The sequence below is a fragment of the Artibeus jamaicensis genome, unplaced genomic scaffold (genome assembly GCF_021234435.1).
Source record: "Artibeus jamaicensis isolate MK-2021 breed Jamaican fruit bat unplaced genomic scaffold, CSHL_Jam_final scaffold_537, whole genome shotgun sequence".
Classification (NCBI taxonomy): Eukaryota; Metazoa; Chordata; class Mammalia; order Chiroptera; family Phyllostomidae; genus Artibeus; species Artibeus jamaicensis.
Window position 1 is genome coordinate 24590500 of NW_026522047.1, and position 18473 is coordinate 24608972.

Here is an 18473-nt window from a genome sequence, read left to right on the forward strand (position 1 = left end):
CAGAGTGAATTACAACCCAAGGAAAAGAAGTAATGAAAACTAAAATGTGTTGTTAAATTCTGAGTGTCCAGGAGGAAAAATGCTTTACATTTTGTGGGGTGTCCTTCCATAGAAATACTTATGTTTTTAATTTGATAGAGGACTGATTAAATTCTTGTAACTTTTTTAAACAGAACACTTTACTTCTGTTTGGTAGGCTTGCCTTAAAAATTATGCTCAAGGATCAATCTGAGTGAAAGAAAAAAAGCCAATTACAATCCCTTTCCAAGAGCCATTGATCCAGATTATCATCACTAGCCACACAAACACCAGGCAGATGTTTGAAATTATAATTGTTTTCCTTTTCTTTGATGTTGTGCCAGACCAATATTTAAAGTAACCTTTCTGTTCCCTATACCTTTAAGGAATAAGGAAATGATTAATGATATTAGTCTTTACAAACTTGGGAATATATTAGCCTATATAAATTATATATCTGTTATATCATTTATATGTACATAAAAGTGCAATGATCTTTATTAAAAGCTTATATATTTATATTAATATCATGTTACCATTATATATATTTAAGTGTATATGTATCTAGTATATTATATATTTATACATGTATGTATAAATATGCTAATAACTATACAATTATTCCAACAACAGAAAACATTTTTCCCCTGATTTCCCTTCAAAGTACTTTTGGTACCATATAAAAATGTTATAACCCTATGGTTGTGTGTCTACCATATCTTCTCTTTGTGCACTTTCAAACAGATGTAGTCTTTCTTCTCTTCAGGATTCTGGAGCCATCATCCTAGGTTTATGTATAAAAATGATGCTAGTTGTGGATCTTTAAACAATCCAGATGCCTACAGTAGACCCCTAAACATTCTGGTTGGTTGGGACTGAGAGAAGACTCAAGCATCTGTACTTTTAACAAGGAGTTCTAGTGATTCTGATATCAATATTTTGGGGATCACACTTTTTAGTGTTTTATTCTAGAGGAGAATCACCTAGCTCAGTATCAAATGCAATGATGCCTTAAATAACTGACCTTTGTTGATGACTTTAATAAGCAACAATGAAGCAGATCCTTTGCCGAATTGTTGACTGACTCTGATTCTTAGAGAATGCTAAAATGTAAAAAGTGTAGTATTCTACATTTTCATATGTTATGAGCTTCATTGCTGTAGGTTGTGCTTCCAAGTGGAACTCTGTAGTTTTAATTCTAACATAGTTTCTCTTCAGTATTTCTGATTTACATGGTATTGAGGAGACTCTGCATGGAAAAAAGACAGAGGAGATACCAATAATCAATCAGAAGGACCCTGCCCTTTAATTTGAATAAGACGATCTCAAAGACAATGATCAAGTGAATTCTGTATGGAACTCCTTCAGAGGACACATAGGAAAATGAGAGGAAATATCAAGGGGACCTGAATTTGACAGATGTTATCCAGACTCAGCTCAACTCACTTCATACCTTAGTTGCTTGGGGGAAATAACTGCCCAATAAAACTTGGGAAATTAGTTTTTCCCTAAGATGGATACTAGGACAGACTCCATAATGCCTGGATTTGTGCCTTGAATCTTTTATTTTATTTTTTTTCAATTGGTAATACATGCATCTGCTAAAAGGGATTTAGTGTTAAAAAATAGAAGCTAAAAATTCACCCCCTCACACAATCCTCTAGTTGTCCTGGGAGGCATTTGTTACTAGGTATTTCTTATGTATATTTCCAAAATTTATTGAATATTGTGATGTGTGTTGGATGGGAATAAGGGGTGAATGTAAATACATTCATGTCAGGGAATTCCCTTGATTCTATGAGAGCAGGACACATACATTAGAGAGTGACTTAGTAGCCTGAGTTAAAGTCACTGGCAGCCTATTTACCAACTGAGTGTGTCTTAGATAGCACAGGAAATATAATATATTCTTCAAGTAAGCTTGAATGTCTCAGGGAACAAAAAATAGAATTTTTAAGCAGGTACTGCTTTCAACAAACAACAGAAATTTAAACGATAATGCATTTTAGCATAATGAATATTATCTGAGTTCTAAGATATCCCTTGAGATTGTAGAAATGCTAGTAACCAATCAACTGTTCTAACAGAGTGAAATCAATGTGTACCCTATTATAGCGATATGTTTGGAAAGCAATTTGGAAGTAAAAAGGAGAAATTGCTTTTCTTTATCCATTCATGAAATTTCCTTGTGATATCCTGGCTAAAAAGATTTCAGAAAGGAAAAAAAAATAATGACCCCTAAAGGGCAAAGTTTAAAACTAATTATCGAATCAGAATGGCTTTGAAAACAAAACTTTAATCGAATACCTACTATGTATTAGATACTATTCTCAGATTATAAAATGACCTGAGGAGTTATCAATATAGTTAGGAAATGACATTCACATAAATAAATGTTCTTCTAATACAGCAGCTGCTAAGTGGACTCTGGGAGCATATTTTCTAAGCTGCTGCATTTTGCAGAGCACAGCAGCTCCTCCTGGTTAGCAGGAGGGTCAGTCGCTGTAGTCAGTGGGTGGTCATGTCCTCTGCTGGGGTGAGCCAGGTGGTTTTTTAGCACAGACCAAAGTCTGAGGATGTTAGTTCTCCTTTGTACTTTGTTTCTGCTAGTCCTACCAACTGCCTAGGTGATTTATTTTTGGTAAAATTATTAATAATTGATTACTCTTTGGACAGTAGAATTCATGTAGGTCATAAAATATATCATCTTTAGGTACAATTTCACTCTCTGTTGCACGGGTGTTTGTGATTATATGTGTATTTATATTTTAATGGGTTGAAACTTTTATTTAAATAAATGCCATAATGATTTTAAATTCAAGAAAACAATACTTATCTTTGTCGTCTAAATTCACAATGAATCAGATATAGAGAGGAATCTTGAGGTCAAAACAACTGTTTCAATCTCGGTGAAAGCTAGATTGGAGAACATGGCTTAGAGCCATGGTTATGATGGGCCTGTCCTCCAACCTCAAACTCCATAGATTTTTTTCCGCCCATTCATAGGCTCAGCTGGGTAATAACCATTCTTTCCCCACAGGGACAGACCCGTTCATGTGGTGGATGGGAGCACCCCAGAATGCACACATCCTGCTGAGACCTATTTAGAAAGAGAACCCTGAAGGGACTGAGCTACATTTTCCCTGTTCCATCTCCTGAAGGCATCAGTCAGATCATTTATTTCTCTTCCTCCCTAGGAAGTTGATTTCGGATCTGTGGTGACCACGGCAGCAGGACTGCCTGGAACATGGTATTCTACCAGAAAGCGAGGATGTTTAAAGAATAATGGGATCATGTTAAGAGGAAAGATAACCCAGTTTGAAAACATTCCTACTGAATAAACGTGTTTGAGGACCCCCAAATGATAGTGCCTACAATTGATCAGAGTATATGGTATGGTAAAATATATGTTATAAAATAAATATAATCACATGTGTATTTGGATGCATGCATGTATGCACATACATAAAATAGAAAGGGAAAGAAGAACAATACTCTTTTTGGTCAAAGGTGCGCTAAATATAAAAGTATATGGAATGATAAATCAGGAATTCAGCATTTGTGCCTGATTCAGATGAGGACCATCAATTACTGATAGAACCATATGTCAGTGATCACTGGGGAACAGAACATTCAAATATTGGCCAAATACACCAGCACAGATTGCAAAGGGAAAAACGTACCTTTACAGTGGGCAGAACTGGTGGTCATCAGGCATCATTGGCCAAATGACTACATGTATAGGTGATTATCACTAATTAAGGCAATGTGATAATTTTTAACTTTCTAATATGCAACATCAAGAAAATTACCTATAATGTGTTCTTGCTAATAATTATCTGAATCTCATAAAGCCTTTGTACCCCATTTCTGATTCTAGCAAAATAAAGAAGGATGAGAGAGAGGGAGGGAGGGGAAGGCAAAAGGAAGAATTACTTTATCATTCTATTTCTGCCCCACAACAATTTGTCTTTTTTGAATTATGAATCCATTTACACTACTAGTACAATATATAGGCAGCTACAGGTTTTTGTTTATTTTATTTTATTTTGTTCTGCTGGCTGCTCTGTATAGGATTTCTTGCTGTTAGAAGTGAGTATAATTCAAGTAGTAATTCAAAAATTAGTACTAATACAAAGGATTTGTAAGTAAATCTTTGCAATATTTCTGGCAAGGATTATTCAATCAGCACATTCTCCAAAATGCATTTGCTTTTTTAAAGTAGAAATCTATATAGACTGTATCACCTGTATTCAATACACAAACTTCATATAAGAAATTACGTTTTTATGTAATGCTAGTTAATTCACTGAAGGCCACTTGAAAGCTATGCTGGCTAAAATGATGCTGTTCTGTAGAATAAGATGATGTGTCCAGAAGCCACTCAGAGTAGCAGGCCCAGGAAACCACTTTGCAGACAAGGCCACCATCATCTGTGAAATGTTAAAAGACTTACTCTTCACTTTGATACTTAAGTCTTATCATTTCCAGTTTCAGATCTTCTAGGGGCAGTAACCAATGGTTTCTTATTTCTGTTCATCTGTAATCATACAAAAAAGTAAAACAGAAATTTATATTAGTAAAATATGTATTAACATATATTTTCTCAATCAGTTCATAGAAAACATCATTTTTTTTTTGGACAAACATGATGATGCCGTTATAAAAACTGCTCTCTCAAGTTTTAAAACAAATCAGGTTTGCAACTATGAGGTTGTATTTCCAAATGCCAAATGTAATTTGCTCTGGCAGGGAGAATTTTTTCCCAAAGACAACTGTTCAAGTTCTTCCATTGTTTAATGGCACATTAAATAGAAAACTTCTCTTTTCGTACCTGCATATACTTTATTTAGCTTCCTCCCAGCTGCTCTGCAAATGCCTTGATAAAACCGTATCCCGTGGCAACCCCGATGGCATTTAGCTCCTTGTCTCCTGACTGAGCTCATCTCCCCAGGGAAACCACCTCAGCACTCCAAGGGTGGCATTTTTTGTCAGTTTGGAAAAGGCTTTTTCTTTTTTAATTTGGTGAGAATTTCTTGCATATACATACATTCCTTTATACTTAGAAGAAAATATTTGACTGTGAATCATGTTTAAATCCTGAAGATGAGAATGGGTCACATTATTTCACAAAACCACTGCTCTCCTGTTAGACAAAGAAATCACAGATAATCATTTTTATCAGTGTGAAGGAAGGCTTTTATCCTAGAAGGTTATTTGAAATAAAAGCTTATAAATTTAGAATTTTAGTGAGAAGAGAAAAACTCAAGTTCATTTACTTTATATATACTTATAATACATAAGTAGACGGATTTACTTGTTAATTTATGCTGAGCAATTTGTGGCATACTGAAAAAAATAGTGAGCCAAACCAAGCCATACTGGGATGTATTCCCGGGGGGGCACTTCCAGCCATGCTGTTTAGAGGTCATTACCTCTCTCTGAGCCTCAGTTTCCCAGTTTAGAGAATGGGTGAAACCTCACAGGGTGTTTTGAAGATGATATGAGATTAATATAAAGACTCTGTTAAAGACAAAGCACTACACAGCATATATTATTACATTCTTGGCCTCAGCATTTAATTTTGTGTTATCTATACACAATTAAAACATAATATTATAGCTTTAACCACATTTACTCAAAACAATAAAATGAAGTGAAATTATAAGTGAAATCATTGTTAGCATTTAAAATCTTGAGTGAGAAAGGAACAGTAAACTGCTTTTTGTATAATGTGTCCTTATGAAAGCAAAGTACTCCATGACATTCAGTATTTGAATTTAAACTTGCTTTTGTACTTTTGAATATACATATATATGAATAAGTTTTCAAAGCATAATTAGTGTTATAAATGTTTTAGCACTGTATTGTATTAAACCACTATAAAGAAATTAATACATGTGCTTAACAAGATGTTTATTTTTAAAAAGTTTTATTCCATTTCTCCCTCCAGAAATTAGTATTGGTAACACTGATAATGCTTATAAAAGTAATGTGTGATTTTTGCATTCTAATTAATCTTAGTCAGAACATTATTCTAATTGCATAGGTTTCTACAAAACTCCAAATTTTAAGTTACAAATAACCTGATCAAAATTCAGTAACCTAGAATTTGCTTTCTAAAATAAGAGTGATAATTTTGAAAAACTTTAAAACTAAAATTTAGTTAGAACAATATTTTGTTAAATAACATTCAATATTTGATTGAACTCACTGATGCGAAAGAAACCATGGGGGGGAATCCATATGGTGCCAATATTTCTGTATATAGTAAGAACCATATAGTGAAAAAAACAATTTCATACATAAGAAAATTATATAATTAACTAATTCAGAGAAAAGTTAATGTAAGCAGTATGGTTGCAAATGCTTACCACTGCCCTTTTCAGTGACCACCTGTTTGAGACTATCGCCTCCCTTTGGATAATTTAGTTTTGATAATTTATTCCAGCTTCAAAATTAGAGGCTGAGTCTCAAATAGTTTTCTATTTTTGCTTACCAACAACTATACAAAAGAGGAAAATGCAAATTTATTCTAGCAAAGTATTATATTAATTCATTTTCTTCATCAGTTTGTTGACCATATGTTTTCTTAAAGTTTTATTAAGCCATTATAAAACTGCTTTTTCAAGTTTTAAAATAAATTAGATTTACAATTATGAGATTGTATTTCCAAGTGACAAATTGTATCTGCTGTAGCAAGAGTTCCTTCTTCCCACATCTTAATCACCCTGTGGTAGAACATGCAGACTCCCACTCAATTCACAACTCCAGGCAGGTTAACATTTTGCTGGTATAACAAGTTTCAGCATCTCTGTACCTACCATTTCTCCTTGGAGCCATTCTGCCTTTTAGCTGAAAGAAGTGTTTAGAAATCAAGATCTGCACTCTTATCTTCCCCCTCCTTTACTTCACTTTCTAAACAATCCAGTTCAAAAGCCATTAGTTGCAAACAGACTTAGGCATTTGTACAGTGTGGGGGTTGGGCTGAGACAACAGAGCTGGGGGTTAGGAGTTCAAGAAGAGGAAAGAGGGAGCCCCGGTGTGGGAGTGTTAGCCTAGTTCAAGGTCTTGGTGTCTGAGTGAGGTGAGGCGTGACCACATGAAGGAAGTAATCCCTTGCTCAGCTGTGGACCCCAGTAGAGGGCAAAGTTCACAAGGGGAAGCGGATCACAGGAGATTGTGTGTGTTATTTTACATTTGCAGAGGAGTATATCTCTAGTGTAGAATGGGATTGCTGGGTCAGTGTGTAAATCCACGGACAATTCTGTGGAATATTGCAGAAACTCTGCCATTCTGTGTTCTCACCAGTACTGTGTGGGCGCATGCATTGTTTCCTTACAGTTTTCTCAGTGTGCTCTCAATAATCTGGTTATTTTTCCCAATTTGCTAGATGAGAAATACTATCTCAGGGTACTTTTAAGTTGTATTATTTTTGTTATGAGTACATGAGCATCATTTTATGTATTGAAAGGGTCATTTTTACATCTTGTGAATTTTCATTTATACCTCTTGGTCATTACTGTGAGGTTTTAAGTTTATTTCTTCTTAATTTGAAAGAGTGGGATCAATATTCATAGTTGTTTATCTAAGAGCTTATAATTTGTCCTTTGAATTTGCTTATGGTACATTTTGCCATTTTAAAAGTATAAGTGAATATATTTACATTTAAAAAATATAGGTGACTATGTCTGTAGCTTCTTATATTGTTTCTGGATTTTACATCATTGTTAGAAAATTTGACCTTTTAATTGTAAAGAAATAACCTATGTTTTCTTCTGGTTCACATATTTATTCATTTAAAAAATATTTAATTGTCTTTTCTTCTTGAAGTAATGCTGCTCTGTGGTGTTAGATACAGCTCCATTTTCCCCCATTGGCTACACAATTGTCCACACATTTTTATTTAAAAGTATATTTTCTTCCAGAATTATATAGATGGAATTGATTCTTGAATGTCTACTCTATGTGCATTTGTGGGGTATTGCAATACTGTTTTAATTACAGAAACTTTATAACTTGTCTTAATGTTTAATTACAAAGCTATAGCTTAGCCTTACTGAGGGCTAAGCCCCCTAATATTTTGGGAGGTTTTCTCACTATTCCCTATTGTTGATTTTTCCACTTGTGTTTTACAATCAGCCTAATTCTAAACAAAAAACCTCTTAGTATTTTAGGTGATAATTCAAAATGTTTATATTTACTTGGGTAAAAATTATTTTATGATTACTTTGCATCTTTCATTAAGTTTTCATCATATAGATAGCATTCTTCTCTTGATAAATTTACTCCTAATAGTCGATTTTTTTGTTGCTGTTATTACTTCTTTTGTGACATTCCCTTGCCTTATATTTCTGAAAGATACAGGGAGTCTACTGATTTTTTAATGTTAATTATATTTATATTTTTTATCTTACTCTAATTTGTTGCTTTAGCTTTGGCATTAGTGTTGTTTCAGCTCTTGGATTTTTGATGTAAAACATTGTGTTATCTGCATATTGATATAGCCTCTCTTTTAATGCTTATGCATCTCATTGTTTTCTCTTGTATGATTTCTTTGGCTACTAAATCCAATAGTAATGAGCACCATTGCCTTGTTCTTAACTTTGGTAAAAAGGTTACTAATTCCCCATTAAGATGTTGCCTGGAAGGGTTAATAACAGAATAAAAGTTGATCTTTTGGCCCTACTGACAGAGATGTGACCTTACTCAAACTCCTTAACAATGTTAACTTAGGGGATGTATTGGAATATCCCAGATCCAATGTCAATGTGAATTTCTAATAAGATTATTATTTACATGAGTTATGCACTCTCTATGGTGGTTGGAATTGTGTTTTTGTGAACATCAATTCATAGTATGCCACCATAAAAAAGAATGAGAACGTAGTATAAAAACCGAAAAGCCACCCACAGCTGCTGGCGTCCCTTACCGGAGATGGTCCATACCTCTTTACTCCCTTCGTAGCTACCTTGTCTCATTTCTCAGAAACGTGTGCATCCCAGGAGTGAGTGTGGATTTCAGAAGTTGTGCCTGGAATTTACAAGACTGTTAAGGTGCATGTGGTATTGCCTATTTTATGTTGTTTTTTTTCTTTTTATCCCCAGCTTTGTTGAGGTATAACTGACAGTAAAATTGTAAGATATTTAAAGCATAAAACATGACGGTTTGGGCAGATACATATGAAGAGGGAAAATATTTGATTTATTAAGCTTTCAAAAGGCCATATGGTGAACCTAAAATGATGAAGCAGCAGAACGCATAATACTAATCTCTTAGACAATTAATGACCACATAACTTCTGCACAGTTTATTAGGGTTTCTGTGTATTTATTTTTTGTTATGCTAATAGAGTCATTGATATTTCACAATACTTTGTAATTGAAACTTAGATTTTAATACCTAAAGTGCATTTAAATGATATAATCTTTAAAATGAGATCCTTTGAAAAATGAAAAAATTTTAAGTTCCTTACTTTTACTTAAGCAAAATTGAAGGTAGCCATAATTAAAGCTGGATGATGGTAGTTGGACTATTCTGAGCCAAAAAAGAATGCCATTTTTTAATTTGTAAAAGAAGTAATTTTTCAGTTTTCATAGATGTTTGATTGCTAATGCTCTACTTATTTTAGGTATTTGAAAATGCACAATGTATACAAAATATGTGGTGAAAGCAGAAATGACAATGACCTATTTTAGAAATTGCATCGATAATAATTTAAAAATTAATAGAAATTCTCATAGGTCTATACAATGTATCCTTTTATGGAAACATTTTTGTTTCAGTATTATTATTTTTCTAACTGAGTTTCAATTTGTTGTATAAAGTTTGTATTTAGTTTTTCTACTATAATGGTTACAGTCTGTTTCCAGTGGCTGCAGCTGACATTTAAAATCAACTTATTAATTCTATACGCAAACTTATTTTAAATAACTATTATACAGCCTCTTCTTCAGCTCCATGCACATTGACTCCACAAATAGATCACACTCTAGTATGAAAATGTCATATTTCATCTACAACTATAATGTTACTCTATACATTCTTTAAAAATGATCAATGATATTGTCTGTTAGTACAGTTTGTTAAAGTACCATCTGTGATCTTCATGTAAAAAAGAACATGGAGAGATTTTTAGAGATTGATGTCAGCTCACAGTACGCACATGGATATTCTTAGCCCTTTTAGCCAAACATAGGCAATTTAGTATTATAGTCATGTTTGCCTTTTTTTTCAAAAAAATTTTAAAATAATTATTTTTCAAGTACAGTTTTCTGTCTTTTACTCCCACCCCAGCCCCACCCCCACTCCCCACCTCCCTCCCATTTCCACCCCTCTTAGCTGTTGTCCATGTAGCCTTTATACTAGTTCCTCTAAATCCCTCCCCTTTCTCCCCTGAAATTCCCTCCCCTCTTCCCTCTGGTAGCTGTCCCCCTGTTCTCTATTTCAGTGTGTTTGTTTTTATTTTGCTTGCTTGTTTGTTTTGTTGTCTAGCTTCCTGTTAAAGGTGAGATCATATGGTATTTGTCTTTCAACGCCTGGCTTATTTCACTCAGCATAATGCTTTCCAGTTCCATCCATGCTGTTGCAAAGGGTAGTAGCTCCTTCTTTCTTTCTGCTGCATAGAATTCCATTGTGTATATGTACGATAATTTTTTGATCCATTCATTTACTGATGGGCACCTAGGTTGCTTCCACCTCTTCACTATTGTAAACTGTGCTGCTATGGACATTGAAGTGCATAGGTTCTTTTGGATTGGTGTTTTAGGGTTCTTAGGATATAATCCCAGCAGTGGCATTGCTGGGTCAAAAGTCATGTTTGCCTTTTATTGAAGTAGATCCTAAAACAAATAAGGGGTGGAGTAGTTGGTGCTGTTTTCTACACAGGGATATGAGAAGCAGTGGAGCATGTGGCTGGTGGACATTTCCTCTTGATGTGCTACTCGGAATGTACAGGAATCGAAAGCAAAGCTCTTGCTCATCTTCACACAATGTTCTTTGTTTATCCTCCGAGTGTGTCATCTTTCTATTCATCCTCATTAGTCTAAAATAGTCTGTCAGCCCTGGCTGGTGTGGCTCAGTGGATTGAGTGCCGGCCTGCAAATCAAAGAGTCACTGGTTTGATTCCCAGTCTAGGGCACATGCCTGGGTTGTGGGCCAGATCCCCAGTGCCGGGGTCAGGGGTTAGGGGTGCAGGGAAGGGGCAGGGGCACAAGAAGCAACTACTCATTGATGCTTTTTCTCCCTTTCTTCTGTCTCCCTCCCGGTCTCTATAAATAAATAAATAAATAAATAAATAAAATCTTTATAATGATGAAATAACTGTCCTCTGTGTTTGGAGTCATTGCTGAGTGTCTTAGCCTTTCAGTAGCACATAAAGGGTGTAAATAGCCTTTTTTGTCTTATACTGGGAAAGGTCATTTTGAACTTTTTACCGGGAGGTAAAAGTTAAGTTGAGTCATTTATAATATGCTGAAGTATTTAGATATTTTGGAACTGTTCAGAAATTGATATAAATTCTTTCACATGAGCACTCCCAAGTATATGTATAATAGTTAAAGACTATTTAGATAATCTCACAACTTGGACAAACTCGGTTTCCCTATAGTTAATTTTTTAACATTCAGCCTTTAAGCTTATTTTATTTTATTTTAATTTTGTTTTTCAGGAAATGTACCAAAGAAGAGTTCTAAGAGGATATACTCAGTTGTCCTGCTGTGATTAAAAAAGACACTGCTGTATTTTGTAAGTTCCTCTATTCTTATCCTCATAATGAAGACTTTCTGATGCAGAAAACCACTTGTATTCATTTGGAATTAGAGTAGAATTTTGCTTCAATGAAAGACTTAATGGGTTTTATTTTTTCAAGCTTCCTTTACCTAAATTTTATTTAAATTCATTGAATGATGAAAAGCAGTTCTTTTTTACATGAACTCTCTTTCTTTCTATCTATTAGCCAATATTTGAATTGCTTGTGATAAAGACTTTATCAGTTGATGAGCTAGTTAAAGGGGCAGTGCTGCAAGTAGTACTGATTTTGCTTGAATTAATATATTAGTAATTATAATGTTCTTCATTTCAGTGAATAAATATATTTAATTTTATCTATAATAACTACCCCATGTGGTCTCATGAAGATAACTGAACACTAACCACCTTTGGGAAACACTGATTTTTATCTTGATACTGATACTTGGATTTTAGTCAAGAATTATTATTCATATTGATGACATCTGACTTTGATGTACTAGAATATAATATTAATATATTTCACATGACACAAAACAAACAAAGACTGCTGTGGACAGAATCATGAATGACATTAAATTGAATGTTTCCTGAAACTTCAAGTTTATAATTCCTCTGATTATCTCAGAACTGAGAAATTTTGCCATTTTCATGTATAGCAGATACATTTCCCCCTCATCTGCAGACTGCTTCCTGATAATGAGATGAAATAGTTCCTTTGACTCTGATTAGATTTCTAATCTTGACCCAGTAGATGGAGAGAATGGAATATATTTATTTTGACATTTGCAACTTTAAGAAAAAGTATTTTTGTGTGAATTCCCCCTCTTTTCTTTTTACTTTCTATTCAGGCAGATTTCTTCCCCTAAAAAATTATGTTATGTGCCCCCATAATAAATGGATGGGGGATTAACTAAATGAAAAGATATACCAAAAGATCTGTAATTACTGTCACAGTAGCTATTCCAACAGCTCTTTAGCAGGGAGGTTTTGTTACCATAGTGGTTTTGAACTTCACTGGTGCGGAGAAGGGTAAAACAAAGGGCACCCTTAAAAGTTACAGCAGATTTTAGAAATCCACATAGGAATATGGAAGGCATAAATCAAGTCAAAAAGATCCTGACACTAGTGGAAAATCACATACAAGAAATGAGGGAAATTTTATAAAGCAAATATTAACGTACCTCATGAATGATAAACAAGATTATGTAGAAGATTAATAAAACAACCTTCATTTTAAATTCAAACTATGTCAGAGCAATTTCATTTTTTCTAAATTACCAAACATTCATATTATTATTTTTCTTCATGGAAACTATGGAGTTTACCCCCTAAACCACTGCATCTAATAAAAGTGATCAGTTCTCCATATTTTGTTAAATGAGGATTTCTCTACTTATGCATCTCTTAAATTCCAATCTTTATCATTATTGAATAACAACAGTATTAAAATGATTTTATATAACTTTATATTAATAGGAAACATTTATTGAATATTTACAATATACCAAGCTCTATGTATGAAAATGAAAAAGAATTTCGGTATTGAATGACTTGTGCAATTTTATCTGTGGTGAATATACATTTTCTATTAGTATTTCACAGAAGTCTTCTTTTTCCCCCATTACTGCATCAATCCCTATAGGTCTAGGAAATCTAAGTCGGGAATCATAGAGGTATTATTAAGATTTAGGTTAGTAAAACCTAGATGCACATCAGTAAATGAGTGGATCAAAAAACTATGGTACATTTACACAATGGAATTCTGTGCAGCAGAAAGAAAGAAGGAGCTCCTACCCTTTTGCAACAGCATGGATGGAAATGGACAGCAGTATGCTAAGTGAAATAAGCCAGGCAGTGAAAGACAAATACCATATGATCTCACCTTTAACAGGAACCTAAACAACAAAACAAACAAACAAGCAAAATATAACCAAAGACACTGAAATAGAGAACAGGCTGACAGTGACCAAAGGGGGGGAAGGGAGGAATTTCAGGGGAAAAGGGTAAGGGTTTACAGGAATAAATATAAAGGACACATGAACAATAACAAAGGGGGATGGAAATGGGAGGGAGGTGGAGAGGGCTTGGGGTAAAGGACAGAAAACTGTACTTGAACAACAGTTAACAGAAAAAACAAAACAAAACAAAATGCAATAAGGAAGAAGTAATTATTCCACCCCCAAGATGTCTTACATTACTAAATTGTAAAAATGGACAGCCTTTTAATGTAATTTTGCTGTTTTTACGCACAATAATTTCTAAAGCCCATATATTTTTTCCGTTGGATCCATTACTGAAAATTGTTTGAAATACAGTGCTAACCTAAACATGAATGTGAGGTGGGAAAAGACAATATGTGACTGTGGGGATTGGGATGAAGAAATGTGCTCTTACCCCAATGTCTAGTAGTTTCTGTTCATGAGGAGAATAAAATACTTGTTGATACACTTAAAAAAAAGATTTAGGTTAGTATATGCAAATAAGATTTCCAGGAGCCAGAACAAATGTATCCTTGACTTTGGTCACAGTCCTCTTGATTACACTGAGCACTTAGTGTCAGTTCAGCCAACGAGGAATCCAGTCAGTTGGAGGAGGAGGTACAGGACAGAAATAAAATTTGCAATTAAAATTTCTGAGTGATAGTGTCTCTGATAAAAATGTAAAGGAAATAGAATTATTCCAGTTGAAGAAGAGAACAGTGAAATAACTGAACATTATCCTTCATATATATGAAGGGATCTTATTGTAAAGGTGACCATTTCTTTATTTTATAGTGACTAGAAACAAAACCAAACAGAAGAATGATAAACCTGAAGTATCCTCAGTAAAGATTTTCATGCTGTGAGAATTTTTAAGGACTAGAATAATTTCAGATAGAACTTTGAAAATCGCTTACTTTGAAATATCCTTTAAACACAAAGCTGATCTTGTCTTGCAGGGACTATGTGAGAGAAAAAGGGCTCATTTATCCAATACAAAATCTTTCAAACCTGGTTACTATTTTACATTCTGCAATAGGTCATTAGCTTCAATCAACATTGGCTTTGCTTTTCTGAAACTCTACAGAGGACAAAGTTAACTGGTTCATCAAAATATCTGCTCAGCTATGGTCCCAGTTGAATAACTGTCCAGCCCCTAATGGAGAATTAGTACAGTTTTCTCTAAGGGTGTCAAGGATGGTTGGAGTAGAGCCTCTGCGTTTGGAATGAGAACTTTTCTGGGAGCTATACCAGTGTCACCTGGCTGGAATTTATCTCAACAAATGTTTTAATGAGCACATTAAAAAAATTACAGCTTTTTGCTGTCCATTATTGATATTCCCTTCAGAGAGGATTACACTTTACTAGGTAATAGCTTTCAATAGAATTTATTTTTCTGGCATTTTAGACAATGAAGGATTTCAGCTTAGAAGTCACTCTGTCTTCTGGCTTATAATGCCAGTTTTTTAAATAGACTTTCTTTTCCCATCAATTCAGTAGAGATAAAATCAGCATTAGATTTTTAAAGTTTTTTTTTAATTTAAGTGATATAATCAAATACACATTTGTGTTATGAGATGTGGAAAATAAAAGAAAAATACAAAATATCACTGGTTCTTGCCATAATCTCATCGTGGAGAAAAAAATCAGTTCAATGAAAATTAAATGTAAGATTAACATCAGTAAGTGACAGTGTCACACAGTAAAAAATGCAGTCTATATTATAACTCTCTATCCTCCTATGCCCATCCAAAGCCTACTCTTTGTATGCCACATACACAGTCAAAGGTATGTAGGAAAAAATAAAAACAATGAATGAATGAAGTGCTACGGTTAATCGTAGAATCAGTGTAAGTAAAATTGAAAAAAGCAATATAAGTAAAACTTGGAAATTAAAGGACTGATATCACAGAGGGGAAAAAGTATGGCTTGACTTTAGAATTTAATTAGGATATGATAATACATTCCAGCTTTAAAGACATTAGAAAAATATTTTTATAAAAGGAATAGTGGGAAGCAAAGCTAAGTAAATAAGCTTGGTCTAAATCATGAAAGGTCTGAATTCAATGCCAGGTAGCCTATACTTTGTTCAGTGGGAGGCAGGCACAAGAGACATTTCAGTGAAATTCTCTCTTATCCATTCCTGAATAATTGATATGGGGGGAAAGTGTGATCTCTGCTACAAAAGCTATTCATGATAGGCTTTCTCAGCAGAGATGGGGGACATATGTGGCCGGATGGAACAGGATATGGGGATAGGGCACCACATTGCTCTGGAATTTGGTCAGATCAACATTCAGGGCTCCATCGAACCTGAGGGAGGCGATTATGGGGGTCACAGTCTGGCTAATTAGGCAAGTAAAATTGGTGTAGAAACATTGATATTGAAGTTTCTATGGGAGATGTCGTAGATAGCCTTGTCAATCATGAAGGCACAATCAGAGGGTCCCAGGATGGTGTGGGTGGGGAGGATGGAGTTGTGGGGCTCAACCGTAGCTGTGGAAACAGGAAGTGCTGGGTAAATACAAAGCTCCATCTTGGACTTCTTGGCATAATCAACAGAAAGATGTTCCATGGGCAGACAGGTGAACCCAGGGCCATTAGCGGAAAACCAAGAAGCCCTGAAGACCTGTGTACTGGTCAGCAAATTTCCAAATTTGGCCAAAGACAAGGTCACTAATCTCCTTGCCAATGATGTAGTGCCCACAAGGCACAGTTACTGGCAGCATCTTCCTTCCTGTGATGAGCTGCTCAAGGTGGAAAAGTTGGTGGTAGGTGCCAGTATGAGCTTCTTTAATGACTGTGAATTCTAGATCTATATCACAGCCCTGGGCACATGCTGCCTAGTACCTGTCTCACTGAAGAAGGTGTGAAGGAGTCATCTACCCACCTCCCCATAATTGTCTTGTCACTTGACACTGGCCATTGGGCTGGATGCCATGTTCCAGGCACTAGAGCTCCCAGCAGGCACTGATGATCTGGACACCAGTCTGGCCCACATGTATGGTGCTGTGCTCATGTGTGGTGGCTGGTTAGCAGGCGTAGGCAGCAGGAGAAGACACCATGGCTCAGTTACTGTCTCCAACAAGCTAACAGTCGATGTAAGCTATGCACTCTGCTTTCTGATTATTTAGACAGACAAGGAACAAGCCTGAAAAATCTTAAAGGAGTAAATAGTTGGCAGCTTATTCTTTAGACAATTATCTTGAATGTCAACTGTCTCCTGCAGGCTTAAGATAGAAGTTTTATGGCAGACAACTCATAAGTGAGGTTTTAGGGACTATCTGAAGGCTAGGAATTGTTCATTCCTTACTGAAAAAGCACCTCTATGCTGTAGATATCTGCTATTTAAAAAATAAAGATGTTTTATTACAAAAGTTCATGAATTTATTCATTATGCAACCCATGAACTTTTTAGTATATATTGGTGCCCATTCTGTTTATCACTAGAAGTCGGTATACCCATGTGCAGAAAGAAAATTTTAGTCAGGAAGGAACTCTAAATACTTAAAAGAGCACAAAAAGAATAGGTAAGTTTTGTATGTCTTTCTCTTAAAGATATTGACCAAAGATCTTGAAGTTTCTATGTATCATCAACACAGTGAAACCTTAAGTTTCATTCTTAATGAGTTTAATTGATTGAAACTCCCTTGTGATAAATATGCTAGGTAATCATAGTTTCCAAATAGAGTGATAGAAAATGTGTGTGTATTTTTCTTGCTCTTTTAAAAAATTATGTTGTATATTAGGGAGTTATGGAAATTTGTTATTTGGAGTAAAGCTCTTAACACCTCTAAATTTAAAAAAAAAGTTGACATGCAGCATAAGTGGAAATGAATAAGTGTAAAAATTAGAACTCTCTTAAAGGAAAATTCACAGTTCCCTTTCAGTTAGAGATTCATTTATAGAATACAGATCAATATAGTGAGCATCCGTTCCCAAAATAACAGAATTTTATCTGTTATTTTTTCTTGTGCTGCAGCAATGTTCCTTGCCGATTTAGCAGAGAGACAGTTGTTTCTTCTTTATGACTTATCTTCTTCATAATGACTTTCTTCTTTATGACTTTCTTCTTCATAATGACTTATCCATTGTATCCACAGATAGTCATGATAGAAAATATAACAATTAAAAGCATTCGATTCTCTGTTTTTATTGTTATATACATTTCTGATATAATTTTAGAAACAATGTTGACCATTTTTGAGTAATTTCTTTATTTAAAAATATTTTTTTAGTGTGACAAACTCTAATTTGTTTTTCCAGTATAATTAACAACTATGACGTTCTACTTCATTTGTCTTAACATTCACATTAATGAATTCACCTTTTGTGCTGCTCTGAACTGCACATTGAAAAAGTTTTTATGCATCATTGCTTTTTAATATGCCTTAGTAATTGGCCCTGTTACAGTAGTTTATGCAGTACTTACCTGAGAAAATGAGAGACACCTTTCTAAGAAATGAAGCTTATCTCAAACTGATTTCATTCCAGTGAGTTATCAAGATAGAAGATGTTTTGACAAATATAAATTTACAGAAATTGAAAACAGTATTTTATAGACAGTCTTGATTGATAGGATGAGGTTGGATTGAATTGATTGGATAGGGTTGGAGAGAAGACCAAAGCAGACCTTTTATTTATGCTGCCAATACTATTAGTTTCAAACTTTCTGTTGTACTTTAAAGAGATGGTGAATCAAAGCATTATTGCTGGTGACAGATA

The 18473-nt window shown here is 34.5% G+C and overlaps 1 protein-coding gene across 1 annotated transcript in view; it reads left to right on the forward strand.

The window, feature by feature from the left end:
- The first annotated feature begins 11701 nt into the window (after positions 1 to 11701).
- MARCHF1 (membrane associated ring-CH-type finger 1) overlaps positions 11702 to 18473 on the forward strand; it is a 402183-nt gene continuing 395411 nt past the window's right edge. The window contains exon 1 of the mRNA XM_053658330.1: positions 11702 to 11763. The gene's annotated coding sequence lies outside the window, so the exon portion shown is untranslated. The remainder of the gene's footprint in view (positions 11764 to 18473) is intronic.